The 15,838-nt window shown below is 30.8% G+C and overlaps 1 long non-coding RNA gene across 1 annotated transcript; it reads left to right on the plus strand.

Moving 5' to 3' along the window:
* The first annotated feature begins 11,002 nt into the window (after positions 1–11,002).
* Positions 11,003–15,590, plus strand: LOC134692993 (uncharacterized). The gene is made up of 4 exons (XR_010102311.1): positions 11,003–11,074; positions 12,037–12,104; positions 12,525–12,589; positions 13,199–15,590. It is a non-coding gene; the product is annotated as an uncharacterized LOC134692993 (long non-coding RNA).
* The last annotated feature ends 248 nt before the right edge of the window (positions 15,591–15,838 follow it).

The following is a 15,838-nucleotide window of genomic DNA, read 5'->3' on the forward strand; positions in this document are numbered from 1 at the left end:
GCTTTGAGACAAAAATATTTTTGGCCAAAAATGCACCAAACAGTCAAAGACCATGTTCTCTCTTGTGACAGGTGTCAACGAATTAAGGTTGACCATACACGCAAAAATCCACCTTTAAATCCTATGCCAGTGGTAGGTCCATTTGATCGATGGCATATGGATTTTTTAAAGCTGAGCAAGACAAACAAAGGTGAAACGTACTTGCTCGTTTTGGTTGATAGTTGTAGTAAATGGGTTGAAGCATTTGCTATGAAAACACAAGAGGCTTCTGAAGTTGCAAAGGTCTTGTTCAAAGAGGTTTTCTCTAGATTTGGCGCAGCAAGGTTTTTGGTTAGTGATCGTGGAAAAAGCTTCATGAATAACTTAGTTCTGTCGTTATGTGAGATATTTGATGTTACAAGATATCATACTAGCTCGTACCATCCTCAAACAAATGGGTTAGTAGAAAGGTGCAACTCAACTCTGATAAAGTCTTTCAGAGCATACTGTGATAAGGCTCAAAATAATTGGCCCGATAAATTACCCGGAATTTTAATGGCTTTACGCAATTCTCCTTCAACTCAATCAACTGAGTTTTCTCCCTTTCATTTGCTGTTTGGTAGAGAAATGAATCTACCTTTTGACACTTCTGTTACACCCAAACAGAATTTGTCATCAGATGCCAAGCTTCAAATGGAAGAAGTTCTATCAAATCTAAAGATCACACAAGATCTTGCCACTAAAAATATGTTAGAAAAACAGTTAAAATCTAAAGAGCGATACGACCGAAATTCAAAAATTCCACAATTTAAAGTAAGGGATTTAGTTTTACTTCGGCAACATGTGGTTCCCGTCGGTCGCTCACCGAAATTGGTAGATAAGTACAAAGGGCCTTATTACATAACTGAGTTGGGACCAAATTACACTTACAAATTAAGAATTTGCAGCACTAATAAAGAGGTGAAATCGATGATCAATGCAAAAGAAATAATCCTTTACAAGGATCCAAGAGATCATCAAGTGCAACCCAATGAGGTGGTACAAAATGAAGCTAATGATGCTGATAGGGTAGATCAGCATGATCAAGGTGATGAGAATGTGCCTCAAGCACAAAATAGGGAGAATGAAACCACTGATGGTAATGATGATCAGGTAGAAGATCATCAGTTTTATAAAGCGGAAAAACTTTTGAAGTTAAAGCGCTTACAAGGTAGACGACATTTCCTTGTAAAATGGGCGCTCAAAACCCACATGGGAACCAGAGGAATATGTTTCAGAACATTTAATCAGAGTATATTTCAGCACACATACACATACAGGAGCTAAACGAAAGAGAAAAACATGCATACGGCAAAACTAGTCACACAAAACTATTAAAGTATTATTCATTCATTGAAATAAGAGAAAAAACATAACTAAAGCACATTAGCATATACACATTTTTTTTCTTTTGCACCAGTGCTGAAGTCTTTGAATTGTTTTTATAGTGTTATTCTCGAGACTATATCTTTTAGGAACTTTAGATTGTTTTCAAAAACCATAAATTATTTATTCAAAATTGCGGTGTTTTGTTACCCTTGACAGATTTATATCTGTTGTTTAATAGTGCTAAGAGTATGCGCATGCTCATATAACAACTCATCACACATTTTTTTTTCCATTTTTTATATGTTAAAGTTAAAAGACACTTAGACACTTTTCACTGATGACAGTTTTTTTATGGTGTTAATATTTTCTTGAATGAAACAGACTGAAAGCCAAAGCATAAAGAGAAAGTGCACACGCAAAATGAACAGTGTTTTTGCGAAGAGTTACATAGAGTCATGACTAATGTCGAAATACGTTTTTTTAATTCATTTGTATATAATATGATAATTTTCTTTTATTTTTGTGGTTCAAAAGCAAGAACATTTACTGCAACACTTGTTATTTTACAGTGCAAAAGAGAGCAACATGTGCGTTTGTACCTTCTATTATTTTTGCAAGCCGCGACGGCTTTTCCTTCCGAGCTATTGGTTCTATAATTTTGAGCAAGTTTATGAAAACAATGCTACTATTCAACTGACTATTTTATTTTGGTTAAGTTTGGTTGATTTTTTTTTCTTAGCAAACCGCATTTAGAACCAAATTCAAATTTGTTATAAAAACAAAATCCGTGGATAGTACATGTGTTACAGTACCAGTCCTTATTCTGCCTCTGTGTCCATCCTATTTTACTATTAAACCTCACTGTATTTATAACATTGTATTTACAAAAGTTAGTAAATTGTCATATTTCACGTTAAACAATGCAGAGTATGATTATTTTTTTAAATATGTTATATGTATTGGCTTAAATTCAGCAAACTCACGCTAATTTTTTTTCTCGAACATAGATGGCATTTATTCAGCACCTATAAATGTGGCTCAATGAGCATACTACCTTACACAACAATAGCAGAAAACAATAGAACATTTTATTTGTGACAAATGTATATATGTTTAATGAGTGTATATAGAATTGATTAACTTAATTTTCTAATCTTCAATATGTTTATATTTGTAGTTGATGTTATGTGGCTTTGGGGTCAAAGCCAATTAAGGCAGAGGGGAGATGTTATAGATATATTTTGAAATTCCGAATTCGCAAAATAGGAAATATAACAGCTTTGCAAACTTTCTTTTATTAATTATTTTATTTTTAGAAGAAAATATATTTTACAGATGTTTGACAAATATTGATAATTATTCATTCATAAATTATACATGCTATATTTTGAATAAAAGAAAGAGTATAGGCAATTAGACCTATTGTCAAAATTACATAGATTATCGCAACATAGGTATACGAAAATCAATAATTTAGATTAAAGTGTCAGCTTGGTTGACAAGACAAAATTGAGTGACCAATTAAAATGTTGTGGTCAGTTATGAAATTATGTAACGATAATTTTCATTGGTAAAACGAAGAAAACCTGGGATCTCTAAGCACGTGAGCAACGACCTTTTTAAGCTAGTGTTTTGGGCTATTCGTGAGTTGCCATGAGATCTCAGTTGTAATAAAATATAGTTATTTTGGAATTCTTCGTTTTTACCAGGCCAGCTAAAGTCCAGACGACATAGGCTGAAAGTCAAGTACGACATTTTTATAAAAGACATTGTATTAATGATAAATTAAATTTTTGTGTTATTTTTTTCTTTTCTTTGGTTAATTGTTTGTAAATTTTTGTGGTAGGTTGGTTTGTTATTCTGTAAAAAAACCCACTATTTTTTGGAATGCTATATATATATATTTCTTAAGTAAGCTCCTTAAAGAACTTATATTGTATATTAATAAACATACAATGTATATTCAGATTTCGAATTTTGGGAACAGTTGGGATCCAAAGGGTCCTAAATTAAACTTTTGTTTGATTTCATCCAAAAATTGATTTCTTGGGTTTCTTTGATATGCTGATGATAACAACGTACTTAGATTTTGGATATTGGACCATAATAGGTAAATGTCCAATTTCAGTTCTTTGACCACATTCATTTTGTGTCACAAACCTATGCTGTGTCAAATATTCAATCACAACCCAAATTCAGAGTTGTTTAAATTTTAAACGTATTGTCAAGACTAGCTCAACTGTTCAGGGTTGCACCTCTGCAGAAAAATCCGGTTTGCTGTCACTCTGACAGCCTTGTCGTTGAAATTACATTACAGTCTTTACATTACAGTCTTTAACAATATGCAAATCCCATATAAGGTATAAAAAGCTAACATTTTTATCTCAACTGGCTAACCGGCTTGACCAAAATGTTTAACCAAACACTTTAACCTGAAGCTGGACAGACTGTCAGACCGACAGATGGACAAACAGACTATATCAATTAGTCAAATTATAATAAAAGCAATGACACATTAAACAGAACATTGTTTAAATAGAACGTAGGAGTACAATGAAATTTTTGGATAATATCTCCGAAATTTAAGCATTCAGAGTATATCTGACGTGGGTAAAAATGTTCATCAGGAATACATTTGTATATTTGTTCTTCAATTTCCAGATAAATCAGACAACAATTTAGAAAAAAAGTAATTTTAAGAATTTTTTGCAGTTTTTGGTTTTTATCTTTATATTAAACTTCCGTATGGCGTATCATAAGGGTCAAAAGTATATTTTGTTGCAAAAGCTATATCTTCAATTGCAAATGCTATATTAAATACTGCAAATGCTATATAATTAGTGCAAATGCTATAATAAATACTGCAAATGCTGTAATTATTATAGCAAAAGGTATTTTACCTGTATTTGTAGCAAATGCTGTATACTTACGTATCAAAAGGCTCAAAAGTATATAATGGTGCATTTGCCATCACGTATGTAGCATTTGGACTTATAAGTATAGCATTTGCACTAATAGTTTTAGCATTTGCCATCATAGATGTAGCATTTGGACTAATAAGTATAGCATTTGCACTAATATTTATAGCATTTGCACTAATTAAAATACCATTTGCACTAATATTCAGTTACCATTTGCAGTTACAGTGAAACTTCTCAAAACCGGCCGCCCGTCGGACCACGGGATTCGGCCGGTTTTCAGGGGTGGCCGGTTTAGTGAATTTGAAATTAACAAGAGTTACTTCCCTTCAATATAAGAGTTACTTCCCTTCAATATGTGTGCATTTGTTTTTTTTTACCATGTATTGTACCTCAATCATAAAGTTTGTTTTGTTGTGTAAATTTAGCTTTGTATTCTAAATTGATTATGAAATAAATATTAAAACATCATTTGTATCTTTATTATTTTTTATTTTGCAGGAATAACAAATAAAATGCAACTATATAACAAAACAATTTTAATATCAATATGTCATATTATTGGAAAATTTAGAGCTTCATTCATCGGTACCATACGATGTTCACGTAATACTTCTTAAGCTATGGATACTCATCAAATCATCACACCTCAAACTAATAACACACCTTTTAAATACACTATAAAGATTTAATAAATTTCAATAGATTATTCCGACGATAACGAATTACGATTTCATTGCAAAAGTCAAAGTGAGTGATTAATTTTTATGATTTGACTAAATTTTTTTTTTTTTAAATGATGAAATAAAGTAGCCAAGCTAAAACATTTAATGATAATTAACTTACATCATTGATTAGCGTGGGTGAAGATCAAAATCTCTCGATAATTTATTCGGGTATTGATTTGACATTGACAGGTGAACACTACTCAGTGGCCATGCAGGTGTCTAATTGACCGGATTAACTTGTTTGTTTATATAACAGTATTATATATGGACTAATGATTACAAATGAGAAGGCCGGTTTTATGAGGTGATATTTTATTGATTTTGATTACACAAATACACAAATAACGGCCGGTATCCGGTTTAAAGGGGTGGCCGGTTTTATAAGGTTACCTGACCGTTTATTTACATACACGCCGGCCGGGACTTGCGGTTTTGGCCGGTATGAAGTAGCAATTTTACCTGACCATATCGGGAAATAGGTATTTAGTCGGATCTTAACACGTACGTGTGATTTGTTTAAACCGGTTTTCTATAAAAATATACGAAGAAATGTCAAAATGTTTAGGACTTAATTAAATCTGTATTTCGGTAAGATTGTGCAAGCATACGATTTTTATTGCGTCTTACACTTTGAGAAGCGAATAATCTGTAACTACTTTATTCAAATATTCTGTAAAAACGTTAATTTTGAGCTATGAAAGTCAAGTGGCTAGAGAATTTTTCCTGAGGAAATTTAAAAAAAGTGCAAAATAATATTTTTACAGTGGGTTAGCTTTCATTAGTCTTCACTATCTATAGATTAACAACTTTTGGTTATATTTATAATTCAGAATCATCATTGAAGGTGGAGCGCGATTGCGCAGTTAATTAATTATGTAATTGTGCCATTTGTATGATGAGTGACATTCCGTGGTATTATGTGCCAATTCGAAAAAGTTATACGAGAATTGTCTCCCCTTAAGAGGTTCAATTTTTTTATAATTATGTTTAGGTTTCTGATATAATTTTGAATAATTACAAAATGAATCAATGCAATATATTTCAGTTTTTGTTATTGGTGTATCAAAACAATTGATGTACGAATATAATTTCATAAATTTGAAACGTTTAAAATTTTTACATACCAATATAAAGAACTTTTTATCATTTTTGAAATAGACTATGAATAAACATTCCATGAAATTATTTCCCTTTATGATAGATTAATGAGGAACATTGGTCAATTATTCCCCTTTAATGATAACACAGGTGGCAGTGCTGTAGATCAGGTCCAACACACACAGCATGTCTGATCTATATCCTATTTAGAATTACATTGTATATTTGTATACAAATTACAATAAGAAGTTTTTATTAATAAATGTCTTTTAACTGATGTTGTGTATCTGGATGTGTCTTGTAGAGGTGGACATATGTTTCTAATGGATGTGGATTTAAAATAAAAAATGGACAATTGCAACAAAAAGGAAAAATATGAAAAGCACATAGAATTGATAGTCCTATATTATATGTATAATATATGAGGGGGATATTTTCTTCTATTGTATTCATGATTTTTTTTTACTTATTTTGCTATCTATTATTTTTCATTTTTATTATCAATATGCATTAATTTTTATATGAAAATTTCAGCAGAAAAACGACAAAAAACGCAACTGTAATGCTTAAATGCATATATTGTAGGACTAAAATAATGGACAGCTAGCAAAAACAGCTTTGTTTGCTGTGATCTTTATTTTTTGCAGAGTGATCATGCATCAGTTAACAGTTTTGACAATGAAAACTGAAGTGAAATATTCAATAAAATTAATTTATAACTAATAAAAATAATTAAATTAACAATTTTAGATTTTATGATATTTTATGAGCTGTCGGTTTGAAATATTTTTTTATAAAAAGTAATTCTTTCATTTCAGCATTGAATTTTAAAATACTTTATAATTTTTTTGAAAATATATTTGAAAGTAATAGTCATGTTTGTTGGCCCAACACTAATTAACTCCCAAACTACCTCAGACAAGTAAGGTCAACAGATCTAGTGTGATCAGTTTATTTCAGGATGTATATGGGCATTTGAGTGCTAAAACTGTAATCCACTTTACTTTGGCAAAAAAATATTCATTTTTGGTTCCTTGTCGCTGGTATTTCAGAAATCTATTGTTCAATTGCTGAGCTGTATTGCAGAGTATTTAACACTATTGGTTCTAACCCGAATAATTCAGTCGTTATATTCCGCTGATCTACGACGGTTACACTAACCTCATTTTGTAGAATATCGGACACAGAAAGGGCTTGAATTATTCGAATTATATTGGTTCCAACTATATCTCTTTTGATTTGATGTAAAATGTGCAAAGTCTTTCCCAAAATTCTGATTTCTGTCATTTGATTCTCATTTGAAAATTTTTAGTGTCTCGATGAAAAACCCCATCCAATTTGTAATTGAAAGCTAGGTTTTGTTTTTAAGCTGTCATATACAGTCATGGGACAAAAGTGAGTTCTCACTCAAAACATATCCAATCATTTCAACTTAAATCGATATTTAAAAAAAAAATATTACCAAGTAACTGTAGGAGCGATTTTTATAAAATAGATACCAAAAGATGTAAAAATATCTGAAGTTTTATTGTTTATTTAGTCATAATTTTCTTGAGTTTCGTTTTCATCATCTGATGAGTTAACCACAAATGCAAATTTTTACGATTTTAATTTGGTAAGAATAATAGCAAACTTTTCAAGAAATCTTTTTCTTTGTGTTCATCTCTAACAACTCTTTTACATTCCATTTTATTTTAATTTATAAAAAAAGAGATAATAGACTTTATTTGTAATTATGTGAAAAAAATCTCTCATTTTTCTTCCACTGCATGATAATACACGTACACTCCTTCAGTTCTTTTTTTAGTTTGGGCAATATGTCCAAAATTTGACACATTTATCATTATTTTTTTTAATAGTGATTAAGATAAAAAATAATACAAATTAATTAATTATAATTAAGGCTTATTTTCAACCTATACATATTTGTATATCATGTGCCAATGAATGCATGCTGACTTCTTATCATACAAACAGATGTTGTTGGACCTGATCTACCACAGCGCCATCTGTAATTAAGTGGGGATAATCTTCACCAATGTCTCTCATTGGGAAATGAGCCAGAGTTATCTATTTGTGATCACAGAGAGGGACAAGCAAGCAAATTTTGATTGCAGCTAATTCATTGTTAAAACAATGTTCCACTATAAACGAATGATATTTTGTACAAATATAAGGACTTAGTTAGCTAAATCTACAAATTTTATTTGAAATTATGAATTTTTATTGCAATAGATTAATATGCTATATGAAGGGAGAACCGGTATTAAGAGGGACCGGTTTAGAGAAGTTTCACTGTATAAATATAGCATTTGCAATAGTTCAAATTATTTAAATTTTCAAGAATTATAGAAACGCCTTGTTATTTCTTTTTACTTGAGACTCCACCTATTTCTAATTTTACCTCAGCCTCTTTTAATTACATGTTTGACATGGCAGAATAAGAACTCTTCTGACATTATTCCTGTAAAATTGGTAAACTTCTACAACATGTGCAGCGTTTTTTCGTTAATGGCGTATACAAATAATTTGCACGGATTTCTGAGCGTATTTCAAAACATTGATTTAGACAATGACGATGCTTCCATTAATTTTCTGGATGATGAATTGAACTGGGTGAATGCATTATAAATAAAATTTTCAAAACATCTTTTTGAGCAAGTAAATACATACAAACTACTCATTGAGGTATAATTACTTCGAAAAGGAGTTATAACAGCTTGAATTTTAAAATTAAAAGGTCTATAGTAGAGGGTTAAGTATGTTTTTATTTTTTAAATATAACGTCCAGAGAAGGGGGTTCAATGTAAAATACGGGGGTCGCCCCGATATTCCGACACCTTATTAGTCCGACACTCCAATAGTCCGACAAAGTTTAATAACTAATACAGTAATAGAAAATCTTCTTCATGAGGGTATGGATGGTGTTAACGGAACAGAGAATAATGGGTGAACAGAAACAGAATAGAGAAAAAAGGACAAAGAAATAAAGAAAAGCATTTGATAAGAAGCTAAAATATAAATAAAAATGTACATACAAATTAAAGTATACAGAAATGTATGACACCCCTTCAAATCCAGACCCTCCTTCGTAGAATCGTTGTTGATATGGTATTTGAACTTCTCTTTTTTATATTAGTATACCACAACAGATACATGTAATACCAAACCATCTATCTGGTATTACTATGAAAGATATACCATGACTCGAGAATGCAAGTTTTGATAAACATATATAAAAATGTGATCTACATGGGAACACGTTGTACTTAGAAGGATATGTCATCAGATGTGGAGATGTCTCTCATCATAAAGAATAGTGTTTACATGATAAGGGCTCGGATGCAGTAAAAACTGTAAAAAGTGTCATTTTACCATAAAGTGGGACTATTGTATCGAAACATTAATATTTACATTCATCTATTACATGTATATTATACACGAAACAAATATCAAAAACTTTAAAACACATAGAGAGCTATCGAATTGTTAATTAATAATACGCTCAAAAGGCAAGTTTAAGTTTAAACTGTGACATCGATAGAAAAATTATCAGTCGGTGACAATTTTTCTATACAAACAAGTGTGGACACAGATCAGTGTGAATAGTACGTTTGGATGTTTGACAGTGTTTTCTGACAAAAAGAGTTTCCTGGTTGTCCGCATTGGGTTCTATGTTGAACTGTTGTGTCCAGTAACAGTCAACCTGTACCAAACACTGAAAATGATAGTCGTACACTCAATATTGTGTTTTACCGTGATCAATATATATAAGAAGATGTGGTATGAGTGTCAATGAGGCAACTGTTACTCTCCATCCAAGTCACACTTTGTAAAAGTAAACCATTATCAGGTAAATCAAGCCTGTCATGAAAGAGACACTACTTTTAATCAGTGCTGGCCGATCATATATTTTATTTAGCTAGACATTGCTTTCAATATTAAATCTACATATTTGGAAGAGATATATAGCTGCGTTTTTTCATGTTAGTTATTCGACAAAACTTCACAAATAGATATAGGAAAATGTGGTATGAGTGCCAATAAGAGAACTCTCCATACAACTAAAAATGTATAACGGTTATTGCTCAAGGGACGACCTTCACCACAGAGCCTTGGCTCACACCGAACAGCAAGCTATAAAGGGTCCCCAAAATTACTGGTGTAATACCAACGGTCTAATCTATATAAAAATTTGTAAGGGTTCCGCGGAACCCAGTGTCTCGCCTACTTTTGCTGTAAATCGCGGGCTCAACAAAAATGAGGAAAAAAATCAATAAAAATTTTCCTCTTGATACCATCTTATAATTGTAAGAAGCTTCTGTCTAAGTTTGGTAAAAATCTAGGATAGGTAATAAATCTAACTGCAAACTGTATGTAATGTTAACTTAAAGGAAATCTAAGTACATTTAAAAATAAAATACAGAAAAAATGGAGTTATCTTTTTACAAAATTTACTTCTGGATACTATTTTATGATCATAAATAAGCTTCTGTCCAAGTTTGGTACACACTCAGGATAGTTTAAGAAAGTAATTAAAATTTTATAAAACTTTAACCACAGAGTGAATGTAATGTTTCCAAGGAGAAAAACTAAGTCCATTTAAAAGTAAAATACGGAAAAAATGGATTTATATATTTACAAAATTTACTTCTGGATACTATCTTATGATCATAAACAAGCTTCTGTCCAAGTTTGGTACAAACCCAGGATAGTTTAAGAAAGTTATTGAGATAGGATTTTTCCTTAAAAGAAAAGTTTTAGTTCAATGGAAGATAACTGTTATAACATAATAATAAAAAAAAAATAGGTTTGAATTAAAAATAAAATATTTCTTTAGAAAACTAAATTTTAGGCTGTTGATTTAATAGATTTGTAATATATATATTTGTTTTAATTTTAATCATTTGTTAGGTTCTTTAAGTGACTATGTTGTAATGGATATGGATTAAGACTTGATGTTCTAATACTGCTAATAATGAGGTAGGTTTATAATTCCTCTAGTGAAAGCATTTTATATTCATTTAAGGAAAGTGTTCTGAACTTAAAAGTTGTCAGAGATCAGAAACTTATTTTTTACCTTTTTATGACTTTAAATTGGTATGGCAGTGTAAAAGAGAAATGATAGAACTTGTTCATACTTAGCCAAAATATAGTATATATTGATATATGTTAAAAAATATACTAAAAATGATAGGTTACAGCACATTTTCTCAAGCTACAGGTTGTGACAAAATGACACATTTTGTATGGATTATACAGGAAAAAAATCCATTTTGTGATTAGAAATTGATAGAATGTAAAATAAATTAGGAAAAGATAGCTTTCAGACAATGCTTTGAGAAAGAAAAGATAGGGTCACTGTCATTTTTCCGACTAAAATACAAAATAGGAAAATTCAATGTAGATTTCTTTAGAAAATGCACTATTTTAGAGTTGCCTCCCCTTAAATTGCCAATTAAAAACCATTTTAAAAATATCTGCATTCCTGCATCAAATTTTGCTAATTTAATAAAAAATCAAGACCTTAGGTTCTCTGTTTTTTTACAATCCAAGATTGCAAACGACACCCATACCACCTTAAATGTTTTTAAAGATTTGAAGTAGATGTCATTTTTTTTAATTTTTTGGGGATGTTGTCACATTGTGTTCCCTTTATCTTCTATCACTTATTTGTCCTATATGACCTATTCCTATATACTGTGGATTTATTATTATTCTTCAGGAAGGATTTTTTTGTTGGTACAGGTGATTAACAAATATAAGTGATAAACAGAGCAAAAAATTTCTATAGACTTGAATGCAGACTTTGGCAAAACAATTGTTCCTCAATCCGTTGAATTTGTTCCCCACCAAAAATAAAGGAATCCGCAATAATATACCTACAATGTTTCAAAACTGATGTTTTAAAACAATTTTGAATGACTTATCATTTTACTTTTCAGGCAATCATTTATTATGATTTGTCAGTATGGATTGATGTTTAAAATAGCCATTGGAGCTGACTTTTAAGGTAAGAAAGAGTATTGATATAGTATAACCTTGTGAATACAAGTACTGGGACCATTTGACAGACAGTCCTCAAACTTGGTAGAATTATTTGCCATTGTGTGTAGTTGATCATCATTTTTACAGGAATTTAACCATATTTGTCTATTGTACCATAATTAGACATTGTGACACAATTGATTTCCTCACTTATACAGCACAGGTGACGTTTCACCACCAGTATTATTTTGTGACAATACATGATTTAAAGATTTTAATTGATTACACAGATGTTATGTGTTGTGTTGTTGGGATGTTGTCACATTGATGTGTTCTTCTTTTTACCTTCAAACGTTATAAATCACCTTTTTCTATATAATGTACTCATATATACAACAGGGGTGTTTTTAACAATTTTGATTGACCAAGACATTTTATATTCCAGGGTACAGCATTACAGTTTGTCCATAAGGATTTATGTTGAAATGGTCATTGACATTGACTGCTAAGGTAAGAAAAAGCTGTTACAAAGATTTATAATCTTTTTAAAGATCATGTACGAGCACAGAATTATTATTATCTTCTTACAGTTCAACGTTTTTTGAATGAATGTGTCTTTTGAAAGGATGTGTCAAGATTTAAGAAGGCAAAATAGATTATTTTAGGAACTTTCTTTTGTTAGCAAAAATTGTCAAAGTTTATTTGGTTAAATTTTTTTCTTGGTTATAAAAGCCTGCATTTCAAAATGTTTATCAAAGAATCACTTTAAGATTTCAATTTGATGAAAACTTAACCTATTATTGTTATTCTCACTTTAAATTTCTGAAATAAAAACCATAGAAAAATAGTATGATACTGTTGTTCAAAATCCAGAAATCAATTGAGAAAAAAAATCCTGATTACAACAAGAAACCACATCAACAAAGGGACAACAGAAACACTGAAAACAAATGCCAACAAACATAGAAACTAACTATTTGATAACAACTGCCATAATCCTGACTTGATACAGGACATTTTGAAATAAAATAATTGGATGGAACCAGGTGTTATGGCTAACTAAACTTCCTGCTTATGTAATATGCCAGAAAAATTGAAAGTGTCTTCATTCTTTTTCAGCCTACCATTACCATGATTACTGTGGCTGCATGAAAGAATTGTGAATAATTTTGTAAATACTTAATGATGGCATAGAGTTAGCCTTGCATGCATGTTGACATTCAAAGGACACAGCTTTCATCACAAAATTGTGCTAGCACTTGATAACAAGTGTTGTGCTATTCTTGTAATGTTAGACCTATCTGCTGCATTTGAAGTTATTGATTAGCTGATTCTGATTGAACATCTTGAATACTCCTACAGAATATCTGATGATTCCCTTCCATTGACAAGATGTTACTAAAGCAACAGAACATAACTTATTTCTAATACATATTGATAATGATGATAAGCTACAGAATATCTGATGATGCCCTTCCATTGACAAGATGTTACTAAAGCAACAGAACATAACTTATTTCTAATACATATTGATAATGATGATAAGCTACAGAATATCTGATGATGCCCTTCCATTGACAAGATGTTACTAAAGCAACAGAACATAACTTATTTCTAATACATATTGATAATGATGATAAGCTACAGAATATCTGATGATGCCCTACCATTGACAAGATGTAACTCAAGCAACAGAACATAACTTATTTCTAATACATATTGATAATGATGATATACAGCTACATTTTGGTGTACCATAAGGCTCTGTATTAGGATTGTAAATGTACTGTATGTTTTTTAAACCTATTGATGAAATTCACAGAAGTCACAATATGAACCAATATTCCTATGGTGTATCTTGAATGAACAGAAGACTAGAGACAGATTTCACAGACATAATTGTATAGATGAGTTCAAATATTATTACAATTAGTAAATAAGGCCAAAACCAAATATATCGATTTTGCGGAATGAACAGAAGTTTGAAACTTTTATGTAGAAAGAGAAAAGTTATCTAATCTTGCCTAACATGATTCTATTAATGTCTGAATTCTTATAATTTTTATAGTATTTTCATACAGTTGTAATGGTTATTTATTTATGTAGTTTTATTGTTTCATCTTTTTTATTTTATCTGATGTGCCATATTTTAGTTTGTAAATTGATAGACTGTTTGTTATTTTGTTGTTGTTGTGTAAACCCCTTAGAGTATTTTTTGTTTGGTAATGCCCTACATAGATACTGGATAATAATAATAATTCTTTCAGACATAGAGTAAAGAATGTAGCTGGATTTTGTCAGAAGTTCCTACTCCTTGGGGTTTTCTTATGATACAGGGGGAAACAATTGCCTTTCAATAGTTCATAAAAAGTCATTTCTATAATCTAAGCAGATTCTACATTTCTTTTCTGACAATTTGAGACCCAAATAGTTCCAATGCAAATATAAGGTAAAAGTCCAAGTCCCTTTTCCTCAGTCATTTAAAAAAATCAAATATCTTCACAATGTCAACATCAGGATAAATTATGAATAGGGAGTGAAGGTAGATGTGAAAGTTAACTGGATCAAGAATGTTAAATAAAATATGTTTTTGTTAATTTGGACGACATTTTACTTGCAATTATGTACCATTTACTACGCTGGAGGTAGTACAGACTTGCTTACCGTATCATTTCAACACTGGAAAAAGCACGTTTGTCTGAGCGAAGCCAATTGGAAGCACGTACCTCTTAGTGAAGCTAATTGGGAGCACATACCCTCTGTCTTGTTGCGAAGCTGATTTGAAGCAGTACATATATACCTCTGTCTGCTAAAGCTAATTAGAAGCAGTACCCCTGGCAGAGTGGGCCCGATTAGAGGCATGTAACTATGAGGGAAGCCAATTGGAAGCATGTACCTCTGCAAAATTTGATAAAACACTATTCAGCAAATTTTATTTAATATTCTTTTTAAAGTTTACTTTCATACCTTCTTTCATTTTTTATTTATAACTATTCCCCTTGTTGACATTGTGAAGTGCAAATTATCACTTCATCATTTGTACTCTTCTGTAGTTATTATTTTGATGAAGGTGCCTTAGAAATTAAAACACACCAATATCGTTTAATTACTCTAACAATCCCTGAAGTATTGTTATCAGGGCTTTAGAATTATCATAAATGAATTTTATACACCATTCAAATAGAAAAAAATGAATATGCATTTTGCTGATTATATATTTATTTTCCTGGGAATTCCACTTAATGTAACTTTAAATGTAAAATACATAAGTACTTTTTTTTTATTCTATAAATGTTAAAAGTGAGGGTAGAATCATTGGTTATTTTGAGAAGTTTAGGTAGCAGAGTGGTCTTATTATTCCAACAACTCTGTTATTAGCCAATGTCAATTTAACACTTCCTAATAGGTTGTGAGTTTGACAACTTTCTACCAAATCTTCTGTCTTATTGACACTCTCCTTTCATTCACCATTCCAATAAACATGACTGCCACAAGGAAAGGAACAGTGCTGAGCGTGGCTTTAAACTCAAATCAATTGAAAAAATGTTTTAAAACTTTATATTTACTAAGATATATCCTATGTATTTTTTCTAATGTCAAAATTCATGAAACTTTAAAGTTTTATCCCTTATAAGGATGCAGTCATGTCAGTTGTAGGAAATTTTGTCAGATAATTATTGTTGGGACTCGTATTGTTTCTTCCTTTGATAATGTAAAATGTTTTTGCACTATATCACCCACTTTTCTTATCATTTATAT

The sequence above is a fragment of the Mytilus trossulus genome, chromosome 12 (genome assembly GCF_036588685.1).
Source record: "Mytilus trossulus isolate FHL-02 chromosome 12, PNRI_Mtr1.1.1.hap1, whole genome shotgun sequence".
Lineage (NCBI taxonomy): Eukaryota > Metazoa > Mollusca > Bivalvia > Mytilida > Mytilidae > Mytilus > Mytilus trossulus.